Below are 27,731 nucleotides of genomic sequence, written 5' to 3'. Positions count from 1 at the left end.
CATCATACTGCAGCATGAGAATGAGGGACCACACGGTCATACAGCATAATGGGAATCAGTGACAACACCGTCATACAGCACCATCAGAAACGAGGACAAAACTGTCATACAGCACCATGAGAATCACAGACAAGACTGTCACACAGCACCATGAGAATCAGGGACAAAAACGTCATACAGCAAGATAAGAATCAGGGACAACACCGTCATACAGCACCAGGAGAATGAGGTAAAACATGGTCTTATAGCACCATGTGAATCAGGGAAAACACTGCCATACAGCAGTATAAGAATGAGGGACAAGAGCGTCAACCAGCACCATGAGAATCAGGGACAACACTGTCACACAGCAACATCAGAATCATGGACAACACGGTCAGACAGCACAATGTGAATCAAGAACAACACAGTCATACAGCACCAAAAGGATCAGGGACAACACTGTCACACAGAACCATGAGAATCAGGGACATCACTGTCAGACAGCACCATGAGAATCAGGGACAACACTGTCATAAAGCATCAGGAGAATCAGGGACAACACCGTCATACAGCACCATCAGAAACGAGGACAAAACTGTCATACACCAGCATGAGTATTGGGGGCAACACAGTCATACAGCACCATGAGAATCAGGGACAACACTGTCACACAGCACCATGAGAATCAGGGAGAACACTCTCACACAGCAACATGAGAATCAGGGAGAACACTGTCATACAGCACAATGAGAATCAGGGACAACACTGTTATAAAGAATCAAGAGAATCAGGGACAACACTGTCACACAACACCATTGGTTATCAGGGACACCAATGTCATACAGCACCATGAGAATCAGGGAGAACACTGTCATACAGCAAGATAAGAATCAGGGACAACACTGTCACACAGCACCATGAGAATCAGGGACAACACTGCCATACAGCAGCATAAGAATAAGGGACAACACTGTCACACAGCACCATGAGAATCAGGGACAACACTGTCACACAGCAATATCAGAATCATGGACAACACGGTCAGACAGCACAATGTGAATCAAGGACAACACAGTATTACAGCACCAAAAGAATCAGGGACAACACTGTCACACAGCACCATGAGAATCAGGGACAACACCGTCACAAAGCACCATGTGAATCAAGGACAACAATGACAAACAGCACCATAGGAATCAGGGACAAGGCAATCATACAGCACCATGAGAATCAGGGACAAAACTGTCATAAAGCATCATGACAATCAGGGTAAACACTGCCATAAAGCATCATGAGAATCAGGGACAACACTGTCATAAAGCATCATGAGAATCAGGGACAACACTGTCATACATCACCACGGGAATATGGGACAACAACGTCATACAGCACCATGAGAATCAGGGACAACACTGTTAGAAAGAATCAAGAGAATCAGGGACAACACTGTCATACAACACCATGGCAATCAGGGACAACAATGACATAGAGCACCATGAGAATCAGGGAGAACACTGTCATACAGCAAGATAAGAATCAGGGACAACACTGTCACACAGCACCATGAGAATCAGGGACAACACTGCCATAGAGCAGCATAAGAATCAGGGACAACATTGTCACACAGCACCATGAGAATCAGAGACAAGAGTGTCAACCAGCACCATGAGAATCAGGGACAACACTGTCACACAGCACCATGAGAATCAGGGACAACAATGACAAACACCACCATAGGAATCAGGGACAAGGCAATCATATAGCACCATGAGAATCAGAGACAACACTGTCACACAGCACCAATGGAATCAGGGACAACACTGTCATAAAGCATCAGGAGAATCAGGGACAACACCGTCATACAGCACCATCCGAAACGATGACAAAACTGTCATATAGCACCAATAGTATTGGGGGCAACACAGTCATACAGCACCATGAGAATCAGAGACAACACTGTCACACAGCACCATGGGAATCAGGGACAACAATGACAAACAGCACCATAGGAATCAGGGACAACGCAATCATACAGCACCATGAGAATCAGGGACAACACTGTCACACAGCACCATGAGAATCAGGGACAACACTGTCATAAAGCATCATGAGAATCAGGGTAAACACTGTCATAAAGCATCATGAGAATCAGGGACAACACTGTCATAAAGCATCATGCGATTCAGGGACAACACTGTCATACATCACCATAAGAATCAGGGACAAAGCAATCAAACGGCAACATGAGAATCAGGGAGAACACCGTCATACAGCACCATGGGAATTATGGACAACAACGTCATACAGCACCATGAGAATCAGGGACATCACTGTTATAGAGAATCAAGAGAATCAGGGACAACACTGTCATACAACACCATGAGAATCAGGGAGAACACTGTCATGCAGCAAGATAAGATCAGGGACAACACTGTCACACAGCACCATGAGAATCAAGGACAACACTGCCATACAGCAGCATAACCATCAGGGACAACACTGTCACACAGCACCATGAGAATCAGGGACAACACCGTCATACAGAACCATCAGAAACGAGGACAAAACTGTCATACAGCACCATGAGTATTGGGGGCAACACAGTCATACAGCATCATGAGAATCAGAGACCACACTGTCACGCAGCACCATGTGAATCAGGGACAGCAATGACAAAGAGCACCATAGGAATCAGGGACAAGGCAATCATACAGCATGATGAGAATCACGGACAACACTGTCACACAGCACCATGAGAATCAGGGACAACACTGTCATAAAGCATCATGAGAATCAGGGTAAACACTGTCATAAAGCATCATGAGAATCAGGGACAACACTGTCATAAAGCATCATGAGAATCATCGACAACACTATCATACAGCACCTTGACAATCAGGGTGAACACTTTCACACAGCACCATGTGAATCAGGGACAACACGGTCTTACATAACCATGAGAATCAGCGACAAAACTATCATACAGCAGCTTGAGAACCGGAACAATAATGTCACACAGCATGAGAATCTGCAGCAACACCGTCAAACAGCACAACGAGAAACAAGGACAACAGCATCATACAGCAAGATGACAATCAGACAAAATGCTGTCACACAGCACCATGAGAATCAGGGACAACACCGTCATACAGCACCATCAGAAACGAGGACAAAACTGTCATACACCAGCATGAGTATTGGGGGCAACACAGTCATACAGCACCATGAGAATCAGGGACAACACTGTCACACAGCACCATGAGAATCAGGGAGAACACTCTCACACAGCAACATGAGAATCAGGGAGAACACTGTCATACAGCACAATGAGAATCAGGGACAACACTGTTATAAAGAATCAAGAGAATCAGGGACAACACTGTCACACAACACCATTGGTTATCAGGGACACCAATGTCATACAGCACCATGAGAATCAGGGAGAACACTGTCATACAGCAAGATAAGAATCAGGGACAACACTGTCACACAGCACCATGAGAATCAGGGACAACACTGCCATACAGCAGCATAAGAATAAGGGACAACACTGTCACACAGCACCATGAGAATCAGGGACAACACTGTCACACAGCAATATCAGAATCATGGACAACACGGTCAGACAGCACAATGTGAATCAAGGACAACACAGTATTACAGCACCAAAAGAATCAGGGACAACACTGTCACACAGCACCATGAGAATCAGGGACAACACCGTCACAAAGCACCATGTGAATCAAGGACAACAATGACAAACAGCACCATAGGAATCAGGGACAAGGCAATCATACAGCACCATGAGAATCAGGGACAAAACTGTCATAAAGCATCATGACAATCAGGGTAAACACTGCCATAAAGCATCATGAGAATCAGGGACAACACTGTCATAAAGCATCATGAGAATCAGGGACAACACTGTCATACATCACCACGGGAATATGGGACAACAACGTCATACAGCACCATGAGAATCAGGGACAACACTGTTAGAAAGAATCAAGAGAATCAGGGACAACACTGTCATACAACACCATGGCAATCAGGGACAACAATGACATAGAGCACCATGAGAATCAGGGAGAACACTGTCATACAGCAAGATAAGAATCAGGGACAACACTGTCACACAGCACCATGAGAATCAGGGACAACACTGCCATAGAGCAGCATAAGAATCAGGGACAACATTGTCACACAGCACCATGAGAATCAGAGACAAGAGTGTCAACCAGCACCATGAGAATCAGGGACAACACTGTCACACAGCACCATGAGAATCAGGGACAACAATGACAAACACCACCATAGGAATCAGGGACAAGGCAATCATATAGCACCATGAGAATCAGAGACAACACTGTCACACAGCACCAATGGAATCAGGGACAACACTGTCATAAAGCATCAGGAGAATCAGGGACAACACCGTCATACAGCACCATCCGAAACGATGACAAAACTGTCATATAGCACCAATAGTATTGGGGGCAACACAGTCATACAGCACCATGAGAATCAGAGACAACACTGTCACACAGCACCATGGGAATCAGGGACAACAATGACAAACAGCACCATAGGAATCAGGGACAACGCAATCATACAGCACCATGAGAATCAGGGACAACACTGTCACACAGCACCATGAGAATCAGGGACAACACTGTCATAAAGCATCATGAGAATCAGGGTAAACACTGTCATAAAGCATCATGAGAATCAGGGACAACACTGTCATAAAGCATCATGCGATTCAGGGACAACACTGTCATACATCACCATAAGAATCAGGGACAAAGCAATCAAACGGCAACATGAGAATCAGGGAGAACACCGTCATACAGCACCATGGGAATTATGGACAACAACGTCATACAGCACCATGAGAATCAGGGACATCACTGTTATAGAGAATCAAGAGAATCAGGGACAACACTGTCATACAACACCATGAGAATCAGGGAGAACACTGTCATGCAGCAAGATAAGATCAGGGACAACACTGTCACACAGCACCATGAGAATCAAGGACAACACTGCCATACAGCAGCATAACCATCAGGGACAACACTGTCACACAGCACCATGAGAATCAGGGACAACACCGTCATACAGAACCATCAGAAACGAGGACAAAACTGTCATACAGCACCATGAGTATTGGGGGCAACACAGTCATACAGCATCATGAGAATCAGAGACCACACTGTCACGCAGCACCATGTGAATCAGGGACAGCAATGACAAAGAGCACCATAGGAATCAGGGACAAGGCAATCATACAGCATGATGAGAATCACGGACAACACTGTCACACAGCACCATGAGAATCAGGGACAACACTGTCATAAAGCATCATGAGAATCAGGGTAAACACTGTCATAAAGCATCATGAGAATCAGGGACAACACTGTCATAAAGCATCATGAGAATCATCGACAACACTATCATACAGCACCTTGACAATCAGGGTGAACACTTTCACACAGCACCATGTGAATCAGGGACAACACGGTCTTACATAACCATGAGAATCAGCGACAAAACTATCATACAGCAGCTTGAGAACCGGAACAATAATGTCACACAGCATGAGAATCTGCAGCAACACCGTCAAACAGCACAACGAGAAACAAGGACAACAGCATCATACAGCAAGATGACAATCAGACAAAATGCTGTCACACAGCACCATGGGAATCAGTGACAACACTGTCATACAGCACCATGGGAATCAGGGACAAGACAATCATACAGCAAAATGAGAATCAGTGACAACACCATCATACAGCACCATGAGAATCAGGGACAACACTGTCATACAGCAACATGAGAATCAGGGACAACACTGTCACACAGCACCATAAGAACCAGGGACAACACTGTCATACATCAACATGTGAATCCAGGAAAACACTGTCATAAAGCAAGATGAGAATCAGGGACAACACTGTCACACAGCACCATAGGCATCAGGGACAACACTGTCATACATCAATATGTGAATCCAGGAAAACACTGACATACAGCACCATGAGAATCAGGGACAACACTGTCACATAGTATGATGAGAATCTGGGATAACACTGTCATACAGAACCACGAGAATTAGGGACAACACTGTCAGACAGCACCAGGAGAATCAGGGACAACATTGTCATACAGCACCATGAGAATCAGAGACAACACTGTCACACTGCACCATGAGAATCAGGGACAATATTGTCATAAAGCATCAGGAGAATCAGGGTCAACACAGTCATACAGCACCATCAGAAACGAGGACAAAACTGTCATACAGCACCATGAGAATTGGGGGTGACACAGTCATACAGCACCATGAGAATCAGAGACAAAACTGTCACACAGCACCATGTGAATCAGGGACAACAATGACAAAGAGCACCATAGGAATCAGGGACAACGCAATCATACAGCACCATGAGATGCAGGGACAACACTGTCATACAGCACCATGAGAATCAGGGAGAACACTGTCATGCAGCAAGATAAGATCAGGGACAACACTGTCATACAGCACCATGAGAATCAGGGACAACACTATCATACAGCACCATGAGAATCAGGGACAACACTGTCATACAGCACCATGAGAATCAGGGACAACACTATCATACAGCACCATGAGAATCAGGGAGAACACTCTCACACAGCACGATGAGAATCAGGGACAACACTGTAATAAAGCATAATGAGAATCAGGGACAACACTGTCATTCATCACCATAGGAATCAGGGAAAAAGCAATCAGAGGCAAAATGAGAATTAGGGAGAACACTGTCATACAGCAAGATAAGAATGAGGGACAACACCGTCACCGGCACCATGAGAATCAGGGACAACACTGTCACACAGCACTATGAGAATCAGGGACATCACTGTCAGACAGCACCATGAGAATCAGGGACAACACTGTCATAAAGCATCAGGAGAATCAGGGACAACACCGTCATACAGCACCATCAGAAACGAGGACAAAACTGTCATACACCAGCATGAGTATTGGGGGCAACACAGTCATACAGCACCATGAGAATCAGGGACAACACTGTCACACAGCACCATGAGAATCAGGGAGAACACTCTCACACAGCAACATGAGAATCAGGGAGAACACTGTCATACAGCACAATGAGAATCAGGGACAACACTGTTATAAAGAATCAAGAGAATCAGGGACAACACTGTCACACAACACCATTGGTTATCAGGGACACCAATGTCATACAGCACCATGAGAATCAGGGAGAACACTGTCATACAGCAAGATAAGAATCAGGGACAACACTGTCACACAGCACCATGAGAATCAGGGACAACACTGCCATACAGCAGCATAAGAATAAGGGACAACACTGTCACACAGCACCATGAGAATCAGGGACAACACTGTCACACAGCAATATCAGAATCATGGACAACACGGTCAGACAGCACAATGTGAATCAAGGACAACACAGTATTACAGCACCAAAAGAATCAGGGACAACACTGTCACACAGCACCATGAGAATCAGGGACAACACCGTCACAAAGCACCATGTGAATCAAGGACAACAATGACAAACAGCACCATAGGAATCAGGGACAAGGCAATCATACAGCACCATGAGAATCAGGGACAAAACTGTCATAAAGCATCATGACAATCAGGGTAAACACTGCCATAAAGCATCATGAGAATCAGGGACAACACTGTCATAAAGCATCATGAGAATCAGGGACAACACTGTCATACATCACCACGGGAATATGGGACAACAACGTCATACAGCACCATGAGAATCAGGGACAACACTGTTAGAAAGAATCAAGAGAATCAGGGACAACACTGTCATACAACACCATGGCAATCAGGGACAACAATGACATAGAGCACCATGAGAATCAGGGAGAACACTGTCATACAGCAAGATAAGAATCAGGGACAACACTGTCACACAGCACCATGAGAATCAGGGACAACACTGCCATAGAGCAGCATAAGAATCAGGGACAACATTGTCACACAGCACCATGAGAATCAGAGACAAGAGTGTCAACCAGCACCATGAGAATCAGGGACAACACTGTCACACAGCACCATGAGAATCAGGGACAACACTGTTAGAAAGAATCAAGAGAATCAGGGACAACACTGTCATACAACACCATGGCAATCAGGGACAACAATGACATAGAGCACCATGAGAATCAGGGAGAACACTGTCATACAGCAAGATAAGAATCAGGGACAACACTGTCACACAGCACCATGAGAATCAGGGACAACACTGCCATAGAGCAGCATAAGAATCAGGGACAACATTGTCACACAGCACCATGAGAATCAGAGACAAGAGTGTCAACCAGCACCATGAGAATCAGGGACAACACTGTCACACAGCACCATGAGAATCAGGGACAACAATGACAAACACCACCATAGGAATCAGGGACAAGGCAATCATATAGCACCATGAGAATCAGAGACAACACTGTCACACAGCACCAATGGAATCAGGGACAACACTGTCATAAAGCATCAGGAGAATCAGGGACAACACCGTCATACAGCACCATCCGAAACGATGACAAAACTGTCATATAGCACCAATAGTATTGGGGGCAACACAGTCATACAGCACCATGAGAATCAGAGACAACACTGTCACACAGCACCATGGGAATCAGGGACAACAATGACAAACAGCACCATAGGAATCAGGGACAACGCAATCATACAGCACCATGAGAATCAGGGACAACACTGTCACACAGCACCATGAGAATCAGGGACAACACTGTCATAAAGCATCATGAGAATCAGGGTAAACACTGTCATAAAGCATCATGAGAATCAGGGACAACACTGTCATAAAGCATCATGCGATTCAGGGACAACACTGTCATACATCACCATAAGAATCAGGGACAAAGCAATCAAACGGCAACATGAGAATCAGGGAGAACACCGTCATACAGCACCATGGGAATTATGGACAACAACGTCATACAGCACCATGAGAATCAGGGACATCACTGTTATAGAGAATCAAGAGAATCAGGGACAACACTGTCATACAACACCATGAGAATCAGGGAGAACACTGTCATGCAGCAAGATAAGATCAGGGACAACACTGTCACACAGCACCATGAGAATCAAGGACAACACTGCCATACAGCAGCATAACCATCAGGGACAACACTGTCACACAGCACCATGAGAATCAGGGACAACACCGTCATACAGAACCATCAGAAACGAGGACAAAACTGTCATACAGCACCATGAGTATTGGGGGCAACACAGTCATACAGCATCATGAGAATCAGAGACCACACTGTCACGCAGCACCATGTGAATCAGGGACAGCAATGACAAAGAGCACCATAGGAATCAGGGACAAGGCAATCATACAGCATGATGAGAATCACGGACAACACTGTCACACAGCACCATGAGAATCAGGGACAACACTGTCATAAAGCATCATGAGAATCAGGGTAAACACTGTCATAAAGCATCATGAGAATCAGGGACAACACTGTCATAAAGCATCATGAGAATCATCGACAACACTATCATACAGCACCTTGACAATCAGGGTGAACACTTTCACACAGCACCATGTGAATCAGGGACAACACGGTCTTACATAACCATGAGAATCAGCGACAAAACTATCATACAGCAGCTTGAGAACCGGAACAATAATGTCACACAGCATGAGAATCTGCAGCAACACCGTCAAACAGCACAACGAGAAACAAGGACAACAGCATCATACAGCAAGATGACAATCAGACAAAATGCTGTCACACAGCACCATGGGAATCAGTGACAACACTGTCATACAGCACCATGGGAATCAGGGACAAGACAATCATACAGCAAAATGAGAATCAGTGACAACACCATCATACAGCACCATGAGAATCAGGGACAACACTGTCATACAGCAACATGAGAATCAGGGACAACACTGTCACACAGCACCATAAGAACCAGGGACAACACTGTCATACATCAACATGTGAATCCAGGAAAACACTGTCATAAAGCAAGATGAGAATCAGGGACAACACTGTCACACAGCACCATAGGCATCAGGGACAACACTGTCATACATCAATATGTGAATCCAGGAAAACACTGACATACAGCACCATGAGAATCAGGGACAACACTGTCACATAGTATGATGAGAATCTGGGATAACACTGTCATACAGAACCACGAGAATTAGGGACAACACTGTCAGACAGCACCAGGAGAATCAGGGACAACATTGTCATACAGCACCATGAGAATCAGAGACAACACTGTCACACTGCACCATGAGAATCAGGGACAATATTGTCATAAAGCATCAGGAGAATCAGGGTCAACACAGTCATACAGCACCATCAGAAACGAGGACAAAACTGTCATACAGCACCATGAGAATTGGGGGTGACACAGTCATACAGCACCATGAGAATCAGAGACAAAACTGTCACACAGCACCATGTGAATCAGGGACAACAATGACAAAGAGCACCATAGGAATCAGGGACAACGCAATCATACAGCACCATGAGATGCAGGGACAACACTGTCATACAGCACCATGAGAATCAGGGAGAACACTTTCACACAGCAACATGAGAATAAGGGACAACACTGTCACACAGCATGATGAGAATTTGGGGTGACACAGTCATACAGCACCATGAGAATCAGAGACAAAACTGTCACACAGCACCATGTGAATCAGGGACAACAATGACAAAGAGCACCATAGGAACCAGGGACAACGCAATCATACAGCACCATGAGATGCAGGGACAACACTGTCATACAGCACCATGAGAATCAGGGAGAACACTTTCACACAGCAACATGAGAATCAGGGACAACACTGTCACGCAGCATGATGAGAATCAGGGACAACACTGTCATACAACACCATGAGAATCAGGGACAACACTGTCAGACAGCACAATGTGAATCAAGGACAACACCATCATACAGCACCAAAAGAATCAGGGACAACAATGTCACACAGCAACATGAGAATCAGAGACAAGAGTGTCAACCAGCACCATGAGAATCAGGGACAATACTGTCACACAGCAACATCAGAATCATGGAAAACACGGTCAGACAGCACAATGTGAATCAAGGACAACACCATCATACAGCACGAAAAGAATCAGGGACAACAATGTCACTTAGTATGATGAGAATCTGGGATAACACTGTCATATAGTACCACGAGAATTACGGACAATACTGTCAGACAGCACCATGAGAATCAAGGACAACATTGTCATACAGCACCATGAGAATCAGGGACAACACTGTCATAAAGCATCAGGAGAATCAGGGATAAAACCGTCATACAGCACCATCAGAAACGAGGACAAAACTGTCATACACCAGCATGAGTATTGGGGGCAACACAGTCATACAGCACCATGAGAATCAGGGACAACGCTGTCACACAGCACCATGAGAATCAGGGAGAACACTCTCACACAGCAGCATAAGAATCAGGGACAACACTGTCACACAGCACCATGAGAATCAGAGACAAGAGTGTCAACCAGCACCATGAGAATCAGGGACAACACTGTCACACAGCACCATGAGAATCAGGGACAACAATGACAAACACCACCATAGGAATCAGGGACAAGGCAATCATATAGCACCATGAGAATCAGAGACAACACTCTCACACAGCACCAATGGAATCAGGGACAACACTGTCATAAAGCATCAGGAGAATCAGGGACAACACCGTCATACAGCACCATCCGAAACGATGACAAAACTGTCATACAGCACCAATAGTATTGGGGGCAACACAGTCATACAGCACCATGAGAATCAGAGACAACACTGTCACACAGCACCATGTGAATCAGGGACAACAATGACAAACAGCACCATAGGAATCAGGGACAACGCAATCATACAGCACCATGAGAATCAGGGACAACACTGTCACACAGCACCATGAGAATCAGGGACAACACTGTCATAAAGCATCATGAGAATCAGGGTAAACACTGTCATAAAGCATCATGAGAATCAGGGACAACACTGTCATAAAGCATCATGCGATTCAGGGACAACACTGTCATACATCACCATAGGAATCAGGGACAAAGCAATCAAACGGCAACATGAGAATCAGGGAGAACACCGTCATACAGCACCATGGGAATTAGGGACAACAACGTCATACAGCACCATGAGAATCAGGGACATCACTGTTATAGAGAATCAAGAGAATCAGGGACAACACTGTCATACAACACCATGAGAATCAGGGACAACAACGTCATACAGCACCATGAGAATCAGGGAGAACACTGTCATACAGCAAGATAAGATTAGGGACAACACTGTCACACAGCACCATGAGAATCAGGGACAACACTGCCATACAGCAGCATACGAATCAGGGACAACACTGTCACACAGCACCATGAGAATCAGGGACAACACTGTCATAAAGCATCATGACAATCAGGGTAAACACTGTCATAAAGCATCATGAGAATCAGGATAAACACTGTCATAAAGCATCATGAGAATCAGGGACAACACTGTCATACATCACCATGGGAATATGAGACAACAACGTCATACAGCACCATGAGAATCAGGGACAACACTGTTAGAAAGAATCAAGAGAATCAGGGACAACACTGTCATACAACACCATGGCAATCAGGGACAACAACGACATAGAGCACCATGAGAATCAGGGAGAACACTGTCATACAGCAAGATAAGAATCAGGGACAACACTGTCACACAACACCATGAGAATCAGGGACAACACTGCCATAGAGCAGCATAAGAATCAGGGACAACACTGTCACACAGCACCATGAGAATCAGGGACAACAATGACAAACACCACCATAGGAATCAGGGACAAGGCAATCATATAGCACCATGAGAATCAGAGACAACACTGTCACACAGCACCAATGGAATCAGGGACAACACTGTCATAAAGCATCAGGAGAATCAGGGACCACACCGTCATACAGCACCATCCGAAACGATGACAAAACTGTCATACAGCACCAAGAGTATTGGGGGCAACACAGTCATACAGCACCATGAGAATCAGAGACAACACTGTCACACAGCACCATGTGAATCAGGGACAACAATGACAAACAGCACCATAGGAATCAGGGACAACGCAATCATACAGCACCATGAGAATCAGGGACTACACTGTCACACAGCACCATGAGAATCAGGGACAACACTGTCATAAAGCATCATGAGAATCAGGGACAACACTGTCATAAAGCATCATGCGATTCAGGGACAACAATGTCATACATCACCATAGGAATCAGGGACAAAGCAATCAAACGGCAACATGAGAATCAGGGAGAACACCGTCATACAGCACCATGGGAATTAGGGACAACAACGTCATACAGCACCATGAGAATCAGGGACATCACTGTTATAGAGAATCAAGAGAATCAGGGACAACACTGTCATACAACACCATGAGAATCAGGGACAACAACGTCATACAGCACCATGAGAATCAGGGAGAACACTGTCATGCAGCAAGATAAGATCAGGGACAACACTGTCACACAGCACCATGAGAATCAGGGACAACACTGCCATACAGCAGCATACGAATCAGGGACAACACTGTCACACAGCACCATGAGAATCAGGGACAACACTGTCACACAGCAACATCAGAATCATGGACAACACGGTCAGAGAGCACAATGTGAATCAAGGACAACAACATCATACAGCACCAAAAGAATCAGGGACAACACTGTCACACAGCACCATGAGAATCAGGGACAACACTGTCAGACAGCACAATGTGAATCAACAACAACACAGTCATACAGCACTAAGAGAATCAGCAACAACACAGTCATACAGCAGTAAGAGAATCAACAAGAACACTGTCACACAGTATGATGAGAATCAGGGACAACACAGTCACAAACCACAATGGGAATCACGCACCACACCATCTTACAGGACCATGAGAATCATCGACAACACTATCATTCAGCAGCTTGAGAATCAGGGTGAACACTTTCACACAGCGCCATATGAATCAGGGACAACACGGCCTTACATAACCATGAGAATCAGCGACAAAACTATCATACAGCAGCTTGAGAATCAGGAACAATAATGTCACACAGCATGAGAATCTGCAGCAACACCGTCAAACAGCACAACGAGAAACAAGGACAACAGCATCATACAGCAACATGACAATCAGACAAAATGCTGTCACACAGCACCATGGGAATCAGTGACAACACTGTCATACAGCACTTTGAATCAGGGACAAGGCAATCATACAGCAAAATGAGAATCAGAGACAACACCATCATACAGCACCATGAGAATCAGAGACAACACTGTCATACAGCAACATGAGAATCAGGGACAACACTGTCACACAGCACCATAAGAACCAGGGACAACACTGTCATACATCAACATGTGAATCCAGGAAAACACTGTCATAAAGTAAGATGAGAATCAGGGACAACACTGTTACACAGCACCATAAGCATCAGGGACAACACTGTCACACATCAATATGTGAATCCCGGAAAACACTGACATACAGCACCATGATAATTGGGGGCAACACTGTCACACAGCAACATCAGAATCATGGACAACACGGTCAGACAGCACAATGTGAATCAAGGACAACACCATCATACAGCACCAAAAGAATCAAGGACAATAATGTCACATAGTATGATGAGAATCTGTGATAACACTGTCATATAGTACCACGAGAATTACGGATAACACTGTCAGGCAGCACCATGAGAATCAAGGACAACATTGCCATACAGCACCATGAGAATCAGAGACAACACTGTCACACAGCACCATGAGAATCAGAGACAACACTGTCACACAGCACCATGAGAATCGGGGACAACAATGTCATAAAGCATCAGGAGAATCAGGGACAACACCGTCATACAGCACCATCCAAAACGAGGACAAAACTGTCATACAGCACCATGAGTATTGGGGGCAACACAGTCATACAGCACCATGAGAATCAGAGACAACACTGTCACACAGCACCATGTGAATCAGGGACAACAATGACAAACAGCACCATGGGAATCAGGGACAAGGCAATCATACAGCACCATGAGAATCAGGGACAACACTGTCACACAGCACCATGAGAATCAGGGACAACATTGTCATAAAGCATCATGAGAATCAGGGTAGACACTGTCATTAAGCATCATGAGAATCAGGGACAACACTGTCATAAAGCATCATGAGAATCACGGACAACACTGTCATACATCACCATAGGAATCAGGGACAAAGCAATCAAACGGCAACATGAGAATCAGGGAGAACACTGTCACACAGCACCATGAGAATCAGGAACAACACTGTCACACAGCATGATGAGAATCAGGGACAACACTGTCATACAACACCATGAGAATCAGAGACAACACTGTCACACAGCACCATGAGAATCGGGGACAACAATGTCATAAAGCATCAGGAGAATCAGGGACAACACCGTCATACAGCACCATCCAAAACGAGGACAAAACTGTCATACAGCACCATGAGTATTGGGGGCAACACAGTCATACAGCACCATGAGAATCAGAGACAACACTGTCACACAGCACCATGTGAATCAGGGACAACAATGACAAACAGCACCATGGGAATCAGGGACAAGGCAATCATACAGCACCATGAGAATCAGGGACAACACTGTCACACAGCACCATGAGAATCAGGGACAACATTGTCATAAAGCATCATGAGAATCAGGGTAGACACTGTCATTAAGCATCATGAGAATCAGGGACAACACTGTCATAAAGCATCATGAGAATCACGGACAACACTGTCATACATCACCATAGGAATCAGGGACAAAGCAATCAAACGGCAACATGAGAATCAGGGAGAACACTGTCATACAGCAAGATAAGAATCAGGGACAACACTGTCACACAGCACCATGAGAATCAGGGACAACACTGCCATAGAGCAGCATAAGAATCAGGGACAACATTGTCACACAGCACCATGAGAATCAGAGACAAGAGTGTCAACCAGCACCATGAGAATCAGGGACAACACTGTCACACAGCACCATGAGAATCAGGGACAACAATGACAAACACCACCATAGGAATCAGGGACAAGGCAATCATATAGCACCATGAGAATCAGAGACAACACTGTCACACAGCACCAATGGAATCAGGGACAACACTGTCATAAAGCATCAGGAGAATCAGGGACAACACCGTCATACAGCACCATCCGAAACGATGACAAAACTGTCATATAGCACCAATAGTATTGGGGGCAACACAGTCATACAGCACCATGAGAATCAGAGACAACACTGTCACACAGCACCATGGGAATCAGGGACAACAATGACAAACAGCACCATAGGAATCAGGGACAACGCAATCATACAGCACCATGAGAATCAGGGACAACACTGTCACACAGCACCATGAGAATCAGGGACAACACTGTCATAAAGCATCATGAGAATCAGGGTAAACACTGTCATAAAGCATCATGAGAATCAGGGACAACACTGTCATAAAGCATCATGCGATTCAGGGACAACACTGTCATACATCACCATAAGAATCAGGGACAAAGCAATCAAACGGCAACATGAGAATCAGGGAGAACACCGTCATACAGCACCATGGGAATTATGGACAACAACGTCATACAGCACCATGAGAATCAGGGACATCACTGTTATAGAGAATCAAGAGAATCAGGGACAACACTGTCATACAACACCATGAGAATCAGGGAGAACACTGTCATGCAGCAAGATAAGATCAGGGACAACACTGTCACACAGCACCATGAGAATCAAGGACAACACTGCCATACAGCAGCATAACCATCAGGGACAACACTGTCACACAGCACCATGAGAATCAGGGACAACACCGTCATACAGAACCATCAGAAACGAGGACAAAACTGTCATACAGCACCATGAGTATTGGGGGCAACACAGTCATACAGCATCATGAGAATCAGAGACCACACTGTCACGCAGCACCATGTGAATCAGGGACAGCAATGACAAAGAGCACCATAGGAATCAGGGACAAGGCAATCATACAGCATGATGAGAATCACGGACAACACTGTCACACAGCACCATGAGAATCAGGGACAACACTGTCATAAAGCATCATGAGAATCAGGGTAAACACTGTCATAAAGCATCATGAGAATCAGGGACAACACTGTCATAAAGCATCATGAGAATCATCGACAACACTATCATACAGCACCTTGACAATCAGGGTGAACACTTTCACACAGCACCATGTGAATCAGGGACAACACGGTCTTACATAACCATGAGAATCAGCGACAAAACTATCATACAGCAGCTTGAGAACCGGAACAATAATGTCACACAGCATGAGAATCTGCAGCAACACCGTCAAACAGCACAACGAGAAACAAGGACAACAGCATCATACAGCAAGATGACAATCAGACAAAATGCTGTCACACAGCACCATGGGAATCAGTGACAACACTGTCATACAGCACCATGGGAATCAGGGACAAGACAATCATACAGCAAAATGAGAATCAGTGACAACACCATCATACAGCACCATGAGAATCAGGGACAACACTGTCATACAGCAACATGAGAATCAGGGACAACACTGTCACACAGCACCATAAGAACCAGGGACAACACTGTCATACATCAACATGTGAATCCAGGAAAACACTGTCATAAAGCAAGATGAGAATCAGGGACAACACTGTCACACAGCACCATAGGCATCAGGGACAACACTGTCATACATCAATATGTGAATCCAGGAAAACACTGACATACAGCACCATGAGAATCAGGGACAACACTGTCACATAGTATGATGAGAATCTGGGATAACACTGTCATACAGAACCACGAGAATTAGGGACAACACTGTCAGACAGCACCAGGAGAATCAGGGACAACATTGTCATACAGCACCATGAGAATCAGAGACAACACTGTCACACTGCACCATGAGAATCAGGGACAATATTGTCATAAAGCATCAGGAGAATCAGGGTCAACACAGTCATACAGCACCATCAGAAACGAGGACAAAACTGTCATACAGCACCATGAGAATTGGGGGTGACACAGTCATACAGCACCATGAGAATCAGAGACAAAACTGTCACACAGCACCATGTGAATCAGGGACAACAATGACAAAGAGCACCATAGGAATCAGGGACAACGCAATCATACAGCACCATGAGATGCAGGGACAACACTGTCATACAGCACCATGAGAATCAGGGAGAACACTTTCACACAGCAACATGAGAATAAGGGACAACACTGTCACACAGCATGATGAGAATTTGGGGTGACACAGTCATACAGCACCATGAGAATCAGAGACAAAACTGTCACACAGCACCATGTGAATCAGGGACAACAATGACAAAGAGCACCATAGGAACCAGGGACAACGCAATCATACAGCACCATGAGATGCAGGGACAACACTGTCATACAGCACCATGAGAATCAGGGAGAACACTTTCACACAGCAACATGAGAATCAGGGACAACACTGTCACGCAGCATGATGAGAATCAGGGACAACACTGTCATACAACACCATGAGAATCAGGGACAACACTGTCAGACAGCACAATGTGAATCAAGGACAACACCATCATACAGCACCAAAAGAATCAGGGACAACAATGTCACACAGCAACATGAGAATCAGAGACAAGAGTGTCAACCAGCACCATGAGAATCAGGGACAATACTGTCACACAGCAACATCAGAATCATGGAAAACACGGTCAGACAGCACAATGTGAATCAAGGACAACACCATCATACAGCACGAAAAGAATCAGGGACAACAATGTCACTTAGTATGATGAGAATCTGGGATAACACTGTCATATAGTACCACGAGAATTACGGACAATACTGTCAGACAGCACCATGAGAATCAAGGACAACATTGTCATACAGCACCATGAGAATCAGGGACAACACTGTCATAAAGCATCAGGAGAATCAGGGATAAAACCGTCATACAGCACCATCAGAAACGAGGACAAAACTGTCATACACCAGCATGAGTATTGGGGGCAACACAGTCATACAGCACCATGAGAATCAGGGACAACGCTGTCACACAGCACCATGAGAATCAGGGAGAACACTCTCACACAGCAGCATAAGAATCAGGGACAACACTGTCACACAGCACCATGAGAATCAGAGACAAGAGTGTCAACCAGCACCATGAGAATCAGGGACAACACTGTCACACAGCACCATGAGAATCAGGGACAACAATGACAAACACCACCATAGGAATCAGGGACAAGGCAATCATATAGCACCATGAGAATCAGAGACAACACTCTCACACAGCACCAATGGAATCAGGGACAACACTGTCATAAAGCATCAGGAGAATCAGGGACAACACCGTCATACAGCACCATCCGAAACGATGACAAAACTGTCATACAGCACCAATAGTATTGGGGGCAACACAGTCATACAGCACCATGAGAATCAGAGACAACACTGTCACACAGCACCATGTGAATCAGGGACAACAATGACAAACAGCACCATAGGAATCAGGGACAACGCAATCATACAGCACCATGAGAATCAGGGACAACACTGTCACACAGCACCATGAGAATCAGGGACAACACTGTCATAAAGCATCATGAGAATCAGGGTAAACACTGTCATAAAGCATCATGAGAATCAGGGACAACACTGTCATAAAGCATCATGCGATTCAGGGACAACACTGTCATACATCACCATAGGAATCAGGGACAAAGCAATCAAACGGCAACATGAGAATCAGGGAGAACACCGTCATACAGCACCATGGGAATTAGGGACAACAACGTCATACAGCACCATGAGAATCAGGGACATCACTGTTATAGAGAATCAAGAGAATCAGGGACAACACTGTCATACAACACCATGAGAATCAGGGACAACAACGTCATACAGCACCATGAGAATCAGGGAGAACACTGTCATACAGCAAGATAAGATTAGGGACAACACTGTCACACAGCACCATGAGAATCAGGGACAACACTGCCATACAGCAGCATACGAATCAGGGACAACACTGTCACACAGCACCATGAGAATCAGGGACAACACTGTCATAAAGCATCATGACAATCAGGGTAAACACTGTCATAAAGCATCATGAGAATCAGGATAAACACTGTCATAAAGCATCATGAGAATCAGGGACAACACTGTCATACATCACCATGGGAATATGAGACAACAACGTCATACAGCACCATGAGAATCAGGGACAACACTGTTAGAAAGAATCAAGAGAATCAGGGACAACACTGTCATACAACACCATGGCAATCAGGGACAACAACGACATAGAGCACCATGAGAATCAGGGAGAACACTGTCATACAGCAAGATAAGAATCAGGGACAACACTGTCACACAACACCATGAGAATCAGGGACAACACTGCCATAGAGCAGCATAAGAATCAGGGACAACACTGTCACACAGCACCATGAGAATCAGGGACAACAATGACAAACACCACCATAGGAATCAGGGACAAGGCAATCATATAGCACCATGAGAATCAGAGACAACACTGTCACACAGCACCAATGGAATCAGGGACAACACTGTCATAAAGCATCAGGAGAATCAGGGACCACACCGTCATACAGCACCATCCGAAACGATGACAAAACTGTCATACAGCACCAAGAGTATTGGGGGCAACACAGTCATACAGCACCATGAGAATCAGAGACAACACTGTCACACAGCACCATGTGAATCAGGGACAACAATGACAAACAGCACCATAGGAATCAGGGACAACGCAATCATACAGCACCATGAGAATCAGGGACTACACTGTCACACAGCACCATGAGAATCAGGGACAACACTGTCATAAAGCATCATGAGAATCAGGGACAACACTGTCATAAAGCATCATGCGATTCAGGGACAACAATGTCATACATCACCATAGGAATCAGGGACAAAGCAATCAAACGGCAACATGAGAATCAGGGAGAACACCGTCATACAGCACCATGGGAATTAGGGACAACAACGTCATACAGCACCATGAGAATCAGGGACATCACTGTTATAGAGAATCAAGAGAATCAGGGACAACACTGTCATACAACACCATGAGAATCAGGGACAACAACGTCATACAGCACCATGAGAATCAGGGAGAACACTGTCATGCAGCAAGATAAGATCAGGGACAACACTGTCACACAGCACCATGAGAATCAGGGACAACACTGCCATACAGCAGCATACGAATCAGGGACAACACTGTCACACAGCACCATGAGAATCAGGGACAACACTGTCACACAGCAACATCAGAATCATGGACAACACGGTCAGAGAGCACAATGTGAATCAAGGACAACAACATCATACAGCACCAAAAGAATCAGGGACAACACTGTCACACAGCACCATGAGAATCAGGGACAACACTGTCAGACAGCACAATGTGAATCAACAACAACACAGTCATACAGCACTAAGAGAATCAGCAACAACACAGTCATACAGCAGTAAGAGAATCAACAAGAACACTGTCACACAGTATGATGAGAATCAGGGACAACACAGTCACAAACCACAATGGGAATCACGCACCACACCATCTTACAGGACCATGAGAATCATCGACAACACTATCATTCAGCAGCTTGAGAATCAGGGTGAACACTTTCACACAGCGCCATATGAATCAGGGACAACACGGCCTTACATAACCATGAGAATCAGCGACAAAACTATCATACAGCAGCTTGAGAATCAGGAACAATAATGTCACACAGCATGAGAATCTGCAGCAACACCGTCAAACAGCACAACGAGAAACAAGGACAACAGCATCATACAGCAACATGACAATCAGACAAAATGCTGTCACACAGCACCATGGGAATCAGTGACAACACTGTCATACAGCACTTTGAATCAGGGACAAGGCAATCATACAGCAAAATGAGAATCAGAGACAACACCATCATACAGCACCATGAGAATCAGAGACAACACTGTCATACAGCAACATGAGAATCAGGGACAACACTGTCACACAGCACCATAAGAACCAGGGACAACACTGTCATACATCAACATGTGAATCCAGGAAAACACTGTCATAAAGTAAGATGAGAATCAGGGACAACACTGTTACACAGCACCATAAGCATCAGGGACAACACTGTCACACATCAATATGTGAATCCCGGAAAACACTGACATACAGCACCATGATAATTGGGGGCAACACTGTCACACAGCAACATCAGAATCATGGACAACACGGTCAGACAGCACAATGTGAATCAAGGACAACACCATCATACAGCACCAAAAGAATCAAGGACAATAATGTCACATAGTATGATGAGAATCTGTGATAACACTGTCATATAGTACCACGAGAATTACGGATAACACTGTCAGGCAGCACCATGAGAATCAAGGACAACATTGCCATACAGCACCATGAGAATCAGAGACAACACTGTCACACAGCACCATGAGAATCAGAGACAACACTGTCACACAGCACCATGAGAATCGGGGACAACAATGTCATAAAGCATCAGGAGAATCAGGGACAACACCGTCATACAGCACCATCCAAAACGAGGACAAAACTGTCATACAGCACCATGAGTATTGGGGGCAACACAGTCATACAGCACCATGAGAATCAGAGACAACACTGTCACACAGCACCATGTGAATCAGGGACAACAATGACAAACAGCACCATGGGAATCAGGGACAAGGCAATCATACAGCACCATGAGAATCAGGGACAACACTGTCACACAGCACCATGAGAATCAGGGACAACATTGTCATAAAGCATCATGAGAATCAGGGTAGACACTGTCATTAAGCATCATGAGAATCAGGGACAACACTGTCCTAAAGCATCATGAGAATCACGGACAACACTGTCATACATCACCATAGGAATCAGGGACAAAGCAATCAAACGGCAACATGAGAATCAGGGAGAACACTGTCACACAGCACCATGAGAATCAGGAACAACACTGTCACACAGCATGATGAGAATCAGGGACAACACTGTCATACAACACCATGAGAATCAGGGACAACACTGTCAGACAGCACAATGTGAATCAAGGACAACACCATCATACAGCACCAAAAGAATCAGGGACAACAATGTCACACAGCAACATGAGAATCAGAGACAAGAGTGTCAACCAGCACCATGAGAATCAGGGACAACACTGTCACACAGCAACATCAGAATCATGGACAACACGGTCAGACAGCACAATGTGAATCAAGGACAACACCATCATACAGCACCAAAAGAATCAGGGACAACAATGTCACATAGTATGATGAGAATCTGGGATAACACTGTCATATAGTACCACGAGAATTACGGACAACACTATCAGACAGCACCATGAGAATCAAGGACAACATTGTCATACAGCACCATGAGAATCAGGGACAACACTGTCATAAAGCATCAGGAGAATCAGGGACAAAACCGTCATACAGCACCATCAGAAACGAGGACAAAACTGTCATACACCAGCATGAGTATTGGGGGCAACACAGTCATACAGCACCATGAGAATCAGGGACAACACTGTCACACAGCACCATGAGAATCAGGGAGAACACTCTCACACAGCAACATGAGAATCAGGGAGAACACTGTCATACAGCACAATGAGAATCAGGGACAACACCGTTATAAAGAATCAAGAGAATCAGGGACAATACTGTCACACAACACCATTGGTTATCAGGGACAACAACGTCATACAGCACCATGAGAATCAGGGAGAACACTGTCATACAGCAAGATAAGAATCAGGGACAACACTGTCACACAGCACCATGAGAATCAGGGACAACATTGCCATACAGCAGCATAAGAATAAGGGACAACACTGTCACACAGCACCATGAGAATGAGGGACAACACTGTCACACAGCAATATCAGAATCATGGACAACACGGTCAGACAGCACAATGTGAATCAAGGACAACACAGTATTACAGCATCAAAAGAATCAGGAACAACACTGTCACACAGCACCATGAGAATCAGGGACAACACCGTCACAAAGCACCATGTGAATCAAGGACAACAATGACAAACAGCACCATAGGAATCAGGGACAAGGCAATCATACAGCACCATGAGAATCAGGGACAACACTGTCACACAGCACCATGAGAATCAGGGACAAAACTGTCATAAAGCATCATGACAATCAGGGTAAACACTGTCATAAAGCATCATGAGAATCAGGGACAACACTGTCATAAAGCATCATGAGAATCAGGGACAACACTGTCATACATCACCATGGGAATATGGGACAACAACGTCATACAGCACCATGAGAATCAGGGACAACACTGTAGAAAGAATCAAGAGAATCAGGGACAACACTGTCATACAACACCATGGCAATCAGGGACAACAACGACATAGAGCACCATGAGAATCAGGGAGAACACTGTCATACAGCAAGATAAGAATCAGGGACAACACTGTCACACAACACCATGAGAATCAGGGACAACACTGCCATAGAGCAGCATAAGAATCAGGGACAACACTGTCACACAGCACCATGAGAATCAGAGACAAGAGTGTCAACCAGCACCATGAGAATCAGGGACAACACTGTCACACAGCACCATGAGAATCAGGGACAACAATGACAAACACCACCATAGGAATCAGGGACAAGGCAATCATATAGCACCATGAGAATCAGAGACAACACTGTCACACAGCACCAATGGAATCAGGGACAACACTGTCATAAAGCATCAGGAGAATCAGGGACAACACCGTCATACAGCACCATCCGAAATGATGACAAAACTGTCATTAAGCACCAAGAGTATTGGGGGCAACACAGTCATACAGCACCATGAGAATCAGGGACAACAATGACAAACAGCACCATAGGAATCAGGGACAACGCAATCATAGAGCACCATGAGAATCAGGGACAACACTGTCACACAGCACCATGAGAATCAGGGACAACACTGTCATAAAGCATCATGAGAATCAGGGTAAACACTGTCATAAAGCATCATGAGAATCAGGGACAACACTGTCATAAAGCATCATGCGATTCAGGGACAACACTGTCATACATCACCATAGGAATCAGGGACAAAGCAATCAAACGGCAACATGAGAATCAGGGAGAACATCGTCATACAGCACCATGGGAATTAGGGACAACAACGTCATACAGCACCATGAGAATCAGGGACATCACTGTTATAGAGAATCAAGAGAATCAGGGACAACACTGTCATACAACACCATGAGAATCAGGGACAACAAAGTCATACAGCACCATGAGAATCAGGGAGAACACTGTCATGCAGCAAGATAAGATCAGGGACAACACTGTCACACAGCACCATGAGAATCAGGGACAACACTGCCATACAGCAGCATACGAATCAGGGACAACACTGTCACACAGCACCATGAGAATCAGGGACAACACTGTCACACAGCAACATCAGAATCATGGACAACACGGTCAGACAGCACAATGTGAATCAAGGACAACAACATCATACAGCACCAAAAGAATCAGGGACAACACTGTCAGACAGCACAATGTGAATCAACAACAACAGTCATAGAGCACTAAGAGAATCAGCAACAACACAGTCATACAGCAGTAAGAGAATCAACAAGAACACTGTCACACAGTATGATGAGAATCAGGGACAACACAGTCACAAACCACAATGGGAATCACGCACCACACCATTTTACAGCAAAATGAGAATCAGAGACAACACCATCATACAGCACCATGAGAATCAGAGACAACACTGTCATACAGCAACATGAGAATCAGGGACAACACTGTCACACAGCACCATAAGAACCAGGGACAACACTGTCATACATCAACATGTGAATCCAGGAAAACACTGTCATAAAGCAAGATGAGAATCAGGGACAACACTGTTACACAGCACCATAAGCATCAGGGACAACACTGTCATACATCAATATGTGAATCCAGGAAAACACTGACATACAGCACCATGATAATTGGGGGCAACACTGTCACACAGCAACATCAGAATCATGGACAACACGGTCAGACAGCACAATGTGAATCAAGGACAACACCATCATACAGCACCAAAAGAATCAAGGACAATAATGTCACATAGTATGATGAGAATCTGTGATAACACTGTCATATAGTACCACGAGAATTACGGACAACACTGTCAGGCAGCACCATGAGAATCAAGGACAACATTGTCATACAGCACCATGAGAATCAGAGACAACACTGTCACACAGCACCATGAGAATCAGAGACAACACTGTCACACAGCACCATGAGAATCGGGGACAACACTGTCATAAAGCATCAGGAGAATCAGGGACAACACCGTCATACAGCACCATCCAAAACGAGGACAAAACTGTCATACAGCACCATGAGTACTGGGGGCAACACAGTCATACAGCACCATGAGAATCAGAGACAACACTGTCACACAGCACCATGTGAATCAAGGACAACAATGACAAACAGCACCATGGGAATCAGGGACAAGGCAATCATACAGCACCATGAGAATCAGGGACAACACTGTCACACAGCACCATGAGAATCAGGGACAACATTGTCATAAAGCATCATGAGAATCAGGGTAGACACTGTCATTAAGCATCATGAGAATCAGGGACAACACTGTCATAAAGCATCATGAGAATCAGGGACAACAATGTCATACATCACCATAGGATTCAGGGACAAAGCAATCAAACGGCAACATGAGAATCAGGGAGAACACTGTCACACAGCACCATGAGAATCAGGGACAACACTGTCACACAGCACCATAAGAACCAGGGACAACACTGTGATACATCAATATGTGAATCCAGGAAAACACCGACATACAGCACCATGAGAATCAGGGACAACACTGTCACACAGCACCATGTGAATCAGGGACAACAATGACAAACAGCACCATGGGAATCAGGGACAAGGCAATCATACAGCACCATGAGAATCAGGGACAACACTGTCACACAGCACCATGAGAATCAGGGACAACATTGTCATAAAGCATCATGAGAATCAGGGTAGACACTGTCATTAAGCATCATGAGAATCAGGGACAACACTGTCATAAAGCATCATGAGAATCAGGGACAACAATGTCATACATCACCATAGGATTCAGGGACAAAGCAATCAAACGGCAACATGAGAATCAGGGAGAACACTGTCACACAGCACCATGAGAATCAGGGACAACACTGTCACACAGCACCATAAGAACCAGGGACAACACTGTGATACATCAATATGTGAATCCAGGAAAACACCGACATACAGCACCATGAGAATCAGGGACAACACTGTCACATAGTATGATGAGAATCAGGGATAACACTGTCATACAGTACCACGAGAATTAGGGAAAACACTGTCAGACAGCACCATGAGAAACAGGGACAACACTGTCATACAGCACCATGAGAATCA

Source organism: Carcharodon carcharias, chromosome 16 (assembly GCF_017639515.1).
Source record: "Carcharodon carcharias isolate sCarCar2 chromosome 16, sCarCar2.pri, whole genome shotgun sequence".
NCBI classification, from domain to species: domain Eukaryota; kingdom Metazoa; phylum Chordata; class Chondrichthyes; order Lamniformes; family Lamnidae; genus Carcharodon; species Carcharodon carcharias.
This window is presented reverse-complemented; position numbering follows the sequence as displayed.